This window comes from Schistocerca cancellata, chromosome 2, assembly GCF_023864275.1.
Source record: "Schistocerca cancellata isolate TAMUIC-IGC-003103 chromosome 2, iqSchCanc2.1, whole genome shotgun sequence".
Classification (NCBI taxonomy): Eukaryota; Metazoa; Arthropoda; class Insecta; order Orthoptera; family Acrididae; genus Schistocerca; species Schistocerca cancellata.
Window position 1 is genome coordinate 702,845,057 of NC_064627.1, and position 12,574 is coordinate 702,857,630.

Sequence of the window (12,574 nt, forward strand, 5' to 3'; positions counted from 1 at the left end):
CCCTCCTCTCGTTATCTGCCAGGCCTCAACCTCAGCTAATTTCAAGTTGCCGCCGCTCATACCTCACCTGTCTTTCAACAACATCTTTGCCTCTGTACTTCCGCCTCGACTGACATCTGTACCCAAACTCTTTGCCTTTACAAATGTCTGCTTGTGTCTGTGTATGTGCGGATGGATATGTGTGTGTGTGTGTGTGCAAGTGTATACCTGTCCTTTTTTCCCCCTAAGGTAAGTCTTTCTGCTCCCAGGATATATATATATATATATATATATATATATATATATATATAGTTTGGTTATAATAGAAGGAAACATTCCACGAAGGAAAAATATACCTAAAAACAAAGATGATGTGACTTACCAAATGAAAGTGCTGGCAGGTCGACAGACACACAAACGGACACAAACATACACACAAAATTCAAGCTTTCGCAACAAACTGTTGCCTCATCAGGAAAGAGGGAAGGAGAGAGAAAGACGAAAGGATGTGGGTTTTAAGGGAGAGGGTAAGGAGTCATTCCAGTCCCGGGAGCGGAAAGACTTACCTTAGGGGGAAAAAAGGACGGGTATACACTCGCACACACACACATATCCATCCACACATATACAGACATGTACAGACATATACAGATATGTGTGGAAGGATATGTGTGTGTGTGCGAGTGTATACCCGTCCTTTTTTCCCCCTAAGGTAAGTCTTTCCGCTCCCGGGGCTGGAATGACTCCTTACCCTCTCCCTTAAAACCCACATCCTTTCGTCTTTCCCTCTCCTTCCCTCTTTCCTGATGAGGCAACAGTTTGTTGCGAAAGCTTGAATTTTGTGTGTATGTTTGTGTTCGTTTGTGTGTCTGTCGACCTGCCAGCACTTTCATTTGGTAAGTCACATCATCTTTGTTTTTAGGTATATATATATATATATATATATATGTTTGTAATAGAAGGAAACATTCCACGAAGGAAAAATATATTTAAAAACAAAGATGATGTGACTTACCAAATGAAAGTGCTGGCAGGTCGACAGACACACAAACAAACACAAACATACACACAAAATCCAAGCTTTCGCAACCAACGGTTGCCTCGTCAGGAAAGAGGGAAGGAGAAGGAAAGACAAAAGGATATGGGTTTTAAGGGAGAGGGTAAGGAGTCATTCCAATCCCGGGAGCGGAAAGACTTACCTTAGGGGGAAAAAAGGACAGGTATACACTCGCACACACACACATATCCATCCACACATACACAGACACAAGCAGACACTTGTAAAGGCAAAGAGTTTGGCCTTTACAAGTGTCTGCTTGTGTCTGTGTATGTGTGGATGGATATGTGTGTGTGTGCGAGTGTATACCTGTCCTTTTTTCCCCCTAAGGTAAGTCTTTCCGCTCCCGGGATTGGAATGACTCCTTACCCTCTCCCTTAAAACCCATATCCTTTTGTCTTTCCTTCTCCTTCCCTCTTTCCTGACGAGGCAACCGTTGGTTGCGAAAGCTTGGATTTTGTGTGTATGTTTGTGTTTGTTTGTGTGTCTGTCGACCTGCCAGCACTTTCATTTGGTAAGTCACATCATCTTTGTTTTTAAATATATATATATATATATATATATAATAGAGGGAAACATTCCACGTATGTGTGGATGGATATGTGTGTGTGTGCGAGTGTAAACCTGTCCTTTTTTCCCCCTAAGGTAAGTCTTTCCGCTCCCGGGATTGGAATGACTCCTTACCCTCTCCCTTAAAACCCAATCCTTTTGTCTTTCCTTCTCCTTCCCTCTTTCCTGACGAGGCAACCGTTGGTTGCGAAAGCTAGAGTTTTGTGTGTATGTTTGTGTTTATTTGTGTGTCTATCGACCTGCCAGCGCTTTTGTTGGGTAAGTCTCATCATCTTTCTTTTTTTATATATATATATATATATATATGATGAAATGTCTGCTTGTGTCTTGTATGTATGGATGGATATGTGTGTGTGTGCGAGTGTATACCTGTCCTTTTTTCCCCCTAAGGTAAGTCTTTCCGCTCCCGGGATTGGAATGACTCCTTACCCTCTCCCTTAAAACCCATATCCTTTCGTCTTTCCCTCTCCTTCCCTCTTTCCTGATGAGGCAACAGTTTGTTGCGAAAGCTTGAGTTTTGTGTGTATGTTTGTGTTTATTTGTATGTCTATCGACCTGCCAGCGCTTTTGTTGGGTAAGTCTCATCATCTTTCTTTTTAAAAATATATATATATATATATATATATATATATATATATATATATATATATATATATATACCATGATCATTTTATAGCCAACATTTATATTATGCAAGTGGCAGTGGCTGATGATTTATTAAAGTAAAAAAATCATGAAAACACTTATAGCAACCTATGATAGACAACACTTCATTACCAATCGGTATCAGATATATATATATGTTTGTGTGTCTATCGTGGAATGTTTCCCTCTATATATATATATATGGGAAAAATATACCTAAAAACAAAGATGATGTGACTTACCGCCAAACGAAAACGCTGGTAGGGTAGGTTGATAGACACACAAACAATTACAAACACACACACAAAATTCAAGCTTTCCCAACCAACGGTTGCTTCATCAGGAAAAAGGAAAGGAGAGGGAAAGACGAAAGGATGTGGGTTTTAAGGGAGAGGGTAAGGAGTCATTCCAATCCCGGGAGTGGAAAGACTTACCTTAGGGGGAATAAAGGACAGGTATACAGTTGCACACACACACATATCCATCAGAACATACACAGACACAAGCAGACATTTGTAAAGGCAAAGAGTTTGGGCAGAGATGTCAGTCGAGGCGGAAGTACAGAGGCAAAGATGTTGTTGAAAGACAGGTGAGGTATGAGCGGCGGCAACTTGAAATTAGCTGAGGTTGAGGACTGGCGGATAACGAGAGGAGAGGATATACTGAAGGGCAAGTTCCCATCTCCGGAGTTCTGACAGGTTGGTGTTAGTGGGAAGTATCCAGATAACCCGGACGGTGTAACACTGTGCCAAGATGTGCTGGCCGTGCACCAAGGCATGTTTAGCCTCAGGGTGATCCTCATTACCAACAAACACTGTCTGCCTGTGTCCATTCATGCGAGTGGACAGTTTGTTGCTGGTCATTCCCACATAGAGGGAAGGAGACAGTGATTTGAAATCAATAGGAAATGTCTGCTTGTGTCTGTGTATGTGCGGATGGATATGTGTGTGTGTGCAAGTGTATACCTGTCCTTTCTCCCCCTAAGGTAAGTCTTTCTGCTCCCGGGATTGGAATGGCTCCTTACCCTCTCCCTTAAAACCCACATCCTTTCGTCTTTCCCTCTCCTTCCCTCTTTCCTGATGAAGCAACCGTTGGTTGCGAAAGCTTGAATTTTGTGTGCATGTTTGTGTTTAATTGTGTGTCTATCAACATGCCAGGTCTTTTGTTAGGTAAGTGACATCATCTTTGTTTTTAGGTATATATATATCAATGCCCACTTACAGCCAATGTCTGTAATTCATCTGTGCCTAAACTCACTATGGCTGCTGAATCGAAATAGTTCCTGTTCTTTTCTTTTGAACGTGTCAGACATGTCTTGTCAGCTACTACGTACAGTGTCTCCAAACAATTGGTTGCTGATAAATTTGTATGCATCATAAATGTTCATTGTCTCCATTTTATTTTGAAGGGGTGTTTTCTTCAGGAAGATTCACTTTGAAATATGTTTGCATCTTCTTAATATAGGTATTGATAAAAACATCACTCTGTTTCTACATGTAAGTTTCCATTTTCTATAGATCTTCAAATTTTGATAAGCAGCATTTTCTTTTCATCACTATACTTTTGTCCATGATCATTTTATAGCCAACATTTATATTATGCAAGTGGCAGTGGCTGATGATTTATTAAAGTAAAAAATCATGAAAACACTTATAGCAACCTATGATAGACAACACTTCATTACCAATCGGTATCAGATACTTATCTGAACATTGTGCGAATTTGTGACCACACTCAAGAACGATAGCCCCAGCAACTACAATCTGGTACAGTAAGATTTGATTGATATTGATAAGAGTTAAAAATTTAAGTCAGTAGGTGAGTTTATTGACAGTACAAAGTATTTGGATATGTGGAGCTCAAATAGCTGACGAAACTACTGCACTAACAAGAGTTTAGATACAAACAGAAAATAAATAATTCCTTAAAAAATTGCACTTACATGAGTAAAATAAGTTCAGACATCTGATTACTTTACAGAGGAGATAATGTGTTAAAAATACAGCATTAAGTATGTTATCAAGAAAATGTTTAAGGTTTGAAATTACATTTAACATTCAGTTGGAAGTTAGTAAGTGCTCTCATTATCAAACAGTTGATGAGTATAGTCTGAGCAATTTGCACTCTGTTTTAAGAAAAAGCTAGTCTTTCACACGTCTCAATGTTCGTGATGTGGTATCTCCTGAACTACGTATTGTATAATGAAGTAATTTTGCAGGTACATTTTGTAGTATATGCGGATACCATCTGCAGAAACATTTGCAAATAGGGTTAATAGTAAAGAAATAATAAATCGAAATGTTATGCCTGATGCTGAACATCGAAAATATAATAAGCGATAAACTTTTTCCCTGTCATCATTTTGTGAAGGCTGTCAGTGAGAAAAAGTTTTTTAAATATTTCAAATTATGTGCAAAGTTTATTAACAATTGTTAAATGCTCTCATTCTTGAACACTAGATGAATAAAGTCTGGGTAATTGTGCATCATCAGTCACACTGCTTCAAGACATATTCACAGTTTTTAGAGTAGCTACTTATAACTAAATAATAATGAAGTAATAATAATAAAAACAGTAGTAAAACACTGAAAACCCTATTTTATCTTTTTCATTGGTTGCAGACTTAACAATCACATAATTGAGGAAAATGCAAAATTGAGAAAAAAGTTAAAACCCCCAAAATATGAGCAAAAACATATGTAATTGGCACATATGATTAAAAATTGTAATCCTCACCAGTATGATATATAAAATCTGTACAAGTGAAGGAAATTAAATGTACAATACAGTGTTTATATAATAATTTGTGGTTATTAATTTCATCAGTTCTTAAAAAATCACAGCTGTGTAACAGCAAGTAAAATCTCATCTAAAAATTGAAAGTGTTATCTGTGTACAAAGTAACTGAGCTATTTTCTGACATGTTACAACCACAAAGTGTTTTTGATGAACACGAACTTGGCTTGCGTGGCTCTGCTAACACACTTGCTTTAATGGTTCCTCTATTGTAATACAGTTTTCTGTAGGGGTAAAGTTGGTCTGACTCTGCTCATATTTAGTCTGCTTACTAATTTGAAAACTATTCTTGCACGCCAAATAAGTCAAATAAAATACTGAAGATTCGTCACACTTGATTCGCACTACTTGCAACACAGCTTAATCCTGAATTACAAATATGATCCAACTAAATCCAACAGCCTTGTAGAAGAGAATCTAGATATTACTCAATGGCGAGGTTTCCGCTATATAAACGCAAGCGAGAAAATTATATGAAACATAGCTAACTCTACAACAAAAGATGTGTTAAGTTAAACATATATGGAATCTATAGCATAACTATGGCTCATTGTCAACTTCTCACATAAAATGGTTTTTTGATTTGCGTGCACTTATCTTTTCTCAAGATGTCTTTTGTATCGCATCCACTTTTGTATTCTCCAAAATTGGACACATAAAACTACTTATTACTTAGTTCCTATGTCCGTTATGTAGAGTATGTACATATTAACATACAAAGTTTTATCCAGTGTGAGGTAATTCACAGATCATGCCTGCAGACTACTCTCGAGACAATTGTGCAGTATTAGCAGAGCAGTATGAGTACACATTATTCTCCATTGCTTACTCTTTGTTGTCTAAACTATTTACGCAATATGCGATCATGAAAATTAAATGTATCCTGGGTAAGAGTTAAATTTGCGAATCGAAGTGGCAGTTTTTGTTTTTTTGTTTATTCCATAAGCTAATAGTATTGTTTGTTACCGGTGAAACTTTTTGAAGATTCTCTCAGAAATTTACTTTGCAAGTTGCTCATAAATTAGGCAGTGTGATTTGGCATAATTTTATTTATGGTTCCATTTCCTTTTTTCATCTGGAGTATTATCCTTGTTTTCTGCTTCCTGGGTTTTCTGTTTATAAATAACATGTAAATAATGAGGTATGAATTTTGTATAGATTAGTGTATATTTTTATAATAGAAGGAAACATTCCACGAAGGAAAAATATATCTAAAAACAAAGATGATGTGACTTACCAAATGAAAGTGCTGGCAGGTCGACAGACACACAAACGAACACAAACATACACACAAAATTCAAGCTTTCGCAACAAACTGTTGCCTCATCAGGAAAGAGGGAAGGAGAGGGAAAGACGAAAGGATGTGGGTATTAAGGGAGAGGGTAAGAAGTCATTCCAGTCCCGGGAGCGGAAAGACTTACCTTAGGGGGAAAAAAGGACGGGTACACACTCGCACACACACACATATCCATCCACACATGTGGATTTCTCTTCATAATCTCTTTACAGTATGTATTGGTAGCGAATAAATTTCTCTCAACCACTTCCTCGTATATCAGGCACTAATGTTACTTTATACATGTCTTAATTGAGTGCATTCATCAAATTTTCACTTATATTTCAGCTAAAATAAAGCTTATGTTCAGTTGATGCTTAATGTGCAAATTTCTTTTAACTCTTTGTGGGGGAATAAATCTCTTATCTTTCCTGCCTTTAAATGTGCCAAAAGATAACATCCAGTTGTGGAACATCAGTGATCACATGTGGACATGAGTACATTGACTGCCATGTATGGTTTAAGTTCTTTAGTGTAGTTGATTTTGTGTGTGTTCTAAGTAGAACTACTTCTTTGATCCAATAATCACGTGTGTGTGAGCCTTTTGTCAAAGAGTTATTTCCTCTGTTTTGCATTTTCACTTGAAGTTATCAGGGCTTGCCGAATCCTTTCTTCTGGAAGAACTTCGTCAGGTGGTATTCGAAGTAGTGTTTATCCCACTGGTCCACTTCTGACTTTCATAGCATCAATTCTTTTGGAGTAAGTCCTGTGGAAGATATTTACAATTTGCTCCAATGGACACACTTAGTCGGTGTTGTAGACACATACATCCTTATAAACCTGTTGAATTCCTTGAAAATCCTTCCCATAGGATTTGCTTTTGAATGGAGAAATGTGCTGTATTTGTTTGTCTTTCAGGAAGATTTTTCACGTGGGGAAAAGGGCCCACGGGATCCAAGGATACTAATTCTAAAGGCTTTGTAGGAACAACAGAATGTAATTCAATCAGGCAAGATTGGTTTGAATGTTTTGCTTTCTGGCAAACAATTTGATTTCAAAACTTACAGAACTTGCTGCTGCACACTAGGAAAATATCAGTACATGACAATTTTGTTCATGCACTTGGGAACTCTGTCACATCCCCAAACACAATGGTTATAATTAATAAATTACACATGCACAACCAAGAAGATTCAAATGTGCAATGATGAAACAATACTCCATTGTTTAAGGTGTCGGATTTACATAGTTCATCATGACTATTTTGTTGAAGCTCTTGCTTTACAGCTTCCCATTGGGAATCAGCATCTTGTGGAAGACTCGTGTTATTACAGAATTTTAAGTAATAGGAACAGAAGGTGTCATATATACAGGGTGTATATGACCCGGGACAACCAGGAGATCCAGGAAAAACCCGAGAATTTTTTCATCCTGGAGAAAACCAGGAAAAACCTGGGAATTTTTCATTGTTTAGTTTTCAGTTACATTTTTGTAATTGTGACTGATAAGAACCAATATTCTAACAAAGGATATTACTGTATGCCGGTACTGCAGAATAATACTGTTGCAATAAGACATGAATGAGAGAAAAAAAAGAAAACAAAACTTAAGTTACAAAGGAAATGCGCCATATACAACAACAAAACACAATACCATACAAGCATCTGCCAACAGCAAAATGTATCAAAAATTTTAGGAAGACTATGAAATGCTTCAGAACAACAAACTGCCTGCAATGAGTGCGACATAACAACTGTTTACATTAGATTCCTTTGAGCAGTTGTGAACAGACTCATGCGCATGCGCAGTTGAGTCGCGTATGAGTAGTACCTTCTCCCACTTCTGGCTAAGGATGTGTTGTTGTTAGCCATATAAGCAGTAGCTCCAAGCAGCGAGGTGCTACACGGAAAAATTTTACTGGCACTCATGCACAACAGGCCCAGATCTAGGGGACAGAAGAGTGGAGGGGCAAACCGGGGTGTCTGCCACGGGTGGCAATTTCAGGGTGGAGGGGATGCCAAATTCATATTCTTGAGGAAAAAACCTTGTTTCACAGTTGTTGGTCTATTGATAATTTGTATGATTTTGAAACACGTCCCTGTTGGTATTTGAACATTTCTGAACACTTTCTGAGTGAATCATAAGCTGATTTTTGAATGCGTGCATAGTATAAGCGATGTGTCTGCTAGGGGAATCCCCTTCGCATCTAGAAGTAAACTTCCCTGCAAACAAAAGTGGACGGGGCCATACAAGCTGAGCGGAATAAAGCCGAACAGTTGAATGCCAATGTTTGTTTGTGTGGTTGACTGTGTTAGCAAATCATGAGCATTGTTATGATTACTAGTGAAAGCCATAGATTCAGACTACCAGTGTGGAAATAAATGACTAACAGGAATAACAGGTAAGAAAGATTACTTGTTATCTTCTCCGTGTATCCAAGAAAATGAAATTTTGATAGAAAGCTTTTGGCCAGACCGCTACACTAGTAAGGGCCAGTTGTACAGTTCCCGGCCAGCAGGCCTTGAGTTCTATTCTGGAAGTAGCACAGAAAAAGCGTTATGGAAACACATAATAATGCCTAACCAGAGAATAAATCTGGGATAACTAAACTGTTGATTGTAGCAGGGTAAGTGAAGTTAACCAGAGAATAAGTTTTGACACAGTCAGGAATAGTTACATGTTTACTTACGACAAGATTGTTTGTTAGAATGAGGGAGGAGAAGTTGAGAAGGTGGAGTGTATGAATGAAATGTGAAACTATTTCCTAACATAAAGCTTTTTGCTTGTAGTAGGCCTAATAGGCATTTGATAGTGATTCTTCGTGAATTATATTCTGTCGTGTCGTAAAAATGACCCTTTGCTCCAAAACAGTCTTGTTTATTTGGGGTGTATTTCTGCATTCTTATACAAGCCTATTTCATTTTATCTAGCAGACAGTGACAAAATACACGTAATCAGCTCCAGAAGCAACACCAGTCTTGGGTACTATTTGTATTAACAGCTTCTTCAGTATTAGACAATGACATTTCATTTTTTCTTACAGCAAAAAGTGTGACGAACTTCTATGAGGAAATAGATTCTTTTGGAGAAAGGAAAGCATGCCATGTAAAGCCATAGCATGATTACAGAGAAAAAAACGCTATGACTTAAGAAATGGAGAAATGTGTACTGTGTCTTACTTGTGTCTTGTCTTTATTGGTTTTATGCATCCTGTATTTAATTTTTGGTCACACAAAACAGCAAGTTATTAGCAAATAGTCAATAAAGAGTGTAAATTTTCTGAAGAGTTCTAGTCCTCCTTGTTGCAAATAATCCCATCCAGTATTAACTGTGAGGTTTTTTTTTAATAATATAAAAAGGAGGGTAGGATGTCAAACCGGCTGACTGGGAGCCAGTTAGGCACCACAGGACATTTTAATTTCCACTGTCCTGAATATAGTTTGATGGCATCCATTACAAAATGTACACGTTTGAATTTGACAGAGCGAAATAGTGATGTGTAATAGAAGAATGCTGTGTGAAGTGGCATGACACTGTACTTTGGCACACTAAAGACCAAATAACATGTCTTACATTTCCTCGAAGACACATTTTTTATGTATCAGACTCTGCAGAAAGATATGCGCTACAAATCGAACATTTCTTGAAAAGTCTATTTAATTTTTAGCATCCTATTTCAAACACTCGAGGAAGGGGGGAGCCACTATCTAGTACTCGTATTGCCCCAGTTTGGAAATATCGTATGAGGGGGGACCCAAAAGTAACCGGAATCGTAATGCTCCACATTGTTTACTTGTCGTAGCAGGTTGCGCTGCCAGATGGTTGTAGTAGGAGCTCTGCTGAGTCATTCTGCCACGCGGCGTCACCCAACAGTGAGAAGTGTGGTTTCTTTGGCAGTTCTTTGAGTGTGCGTACAGTGCAGACGTGACATGAGGAAATGGCTAGTTCTTACAAACAACGTGCGGCACTGAAGTTTTGTTTCTTGCTCGGCGAGAACGCAGTAGAAACTGTTGCGATTATTCAGACAGCCTACAAAGACCATGCTCTTAGTAAAATGCAAGTGTACAAATGGTTTTCCCGGTTTAAAAAGGGAGAAATGGTGGTTGAAGATCATCCCCGTTCTGATTGACCTCCAACTGCTCGAAGCGAAGACAACATCAACAAAATCCGTGATCTCATCAGTGAAGATCGATGCAGGACAATCGACCAACTTGAGAACTTGTCTGGGTCATCCTGGAGCTCAATTCAGCGCATCTTGACCATCGATATGGGGATGCATACAGTGGCAGCAAAATTCGTGCCGAAGCTTCTTACCGGAGATCAAAGGGATCGTCGCGTTCAAGCCTGTCTCAAAATGAAGGACGCGATCCACATTTTTTCAACAAAATCACTACAGGTGATTAGTCATGGTGCTATGGGTACTATCCAGAAAGTAAACAACAGTCATCACAATGGAAGTCACCTGGCTCACCTCGACCAAAAAAAGCTCGAAAAGTGAAATCGAATGTGAAAACGATGTTGATCTGTTTTTTTGACATCAAAGGGATCGTATACTCTGAATTTGTCCCTGAAAACCAGACAGTAAACCAACAATTCTATTTGGAGGTTATGAAACGGCTTCACAGAAGTTTGTCGCGAAAACGTCTGGCTTTGTGGGATTCTGGCGTGTGGTTTTTGCATCACGACAATGCTCCTGCACACACGGCTCTCAGCGTTCGCCAGTTTTTGGCCTCAACAAAGATGACTACCTTGACCCACGTGCCCTATTCGCCGGATTCAGCACCCTATTCTTCCTATTCCCAAGGATGAAAAGAGACTTGAGAGGGAAGCGTTTTGCGTATGTGGAAGACATAAAACGCAATGTCATGAAAGTGCTAGAAGGTATCAAAGAGGACAAATTTAAAAGGTGCTTGGAACACTGGAATGAGCGTTTCGACAATTGTATTAATGCTAATGGAGAGTACTTTGAAGGAGATTAAGGTTGTATTTGAAAACAATAAAGTATATGCTTTCTAGAAAGAAATTCCGGTTATTTTTGGGTCCCCCCTCGTAGTTCCATGACAGAGGACTCTTGAGTTGTAGTGGGGAGGATGGTAGTCTCCATGTGACCCGTCTTTACGTTTAGTGATTTTGCTGTTTCCTCTTCATTTATTGCTCTCACATCAAATGAAAATAAAACAAATTTCTGTGGCCGGGAGCTATCATGTGAATTAAAATAATATACATAATTACGGAAGGCTAAAATAAGTTACTAGTTTCAGATTTGATTTTATTTCCACTTTTCAAACAGTCAAGCATTAGTCACCTTGCAGAACAATGAAGTTATTTTTGCCGTTTTGCTACAGAAATTTGGCTTTTATTACTCTTTTCCACTGAGGCAATCCATTTATTTGAAATGAATTGTTTAATTCCACACTACTAGCTGCTTTCAACTGTTCGCTGCATTTCAAGTGCACATTTTCATCTTCTAGCACGTATGGCATTATGCGATAATAAACAACCAAACACGAGGTAATATAGTGCCGGTACTCCAAGAAAATTTACATCCACATGTGCACTTTAAGCCAAATTATGCATTTTAGTATGGTTCACGAAATTCCGATGATCTTGGAGTATCCTTGATGTCTTGTTTCTTTTATGACGTAATGTAAGATCCTTTAATGTTTTACACATACGATCATATGGGCTACCTGCATCATCGTAGCTGCGCAAGTGCGATGACGCCTGTTATCTGGCACTCTCTGGCAACTGATGAAATGAACGTATTTTTAACAGGACGCCGGGAAATATTGAGAATGGTGGTTCAAAAAGTGTTACTTTGAAAGTAAATTTCCTTTTACACAAGATGAACTATGTGCTAGAAGGCATAATGAATTTCTTAAATCACAGAATGTTTGACTCTCATTTAAAAGTTAACCTTGTGAGGATGATCATTTTAAGAATTTCTAGCCCATATGATCAGACATTTATGTTGTTATTAAAAATTTTACTGGCACATTTGTATGGTGTATCTTAATGTCTAACAGGTGCAAAAAAGATCATCATATATGAAAGCGTAAATTCTCTTGCCGCCGATTAATCTTCGAGGCCAATACTACATGTGAAAGCTTTGCTTTTCTTGTAGCAACACTGTGTATATTAATTTAAACCATTAACTTTTCCTATTTGTGTGGTCGCACTACTTAACAGTGATGTTGCTATTGGCTGACTACATCACGTGTCCTATGCTCTGAATATCCACCGTCATCAGG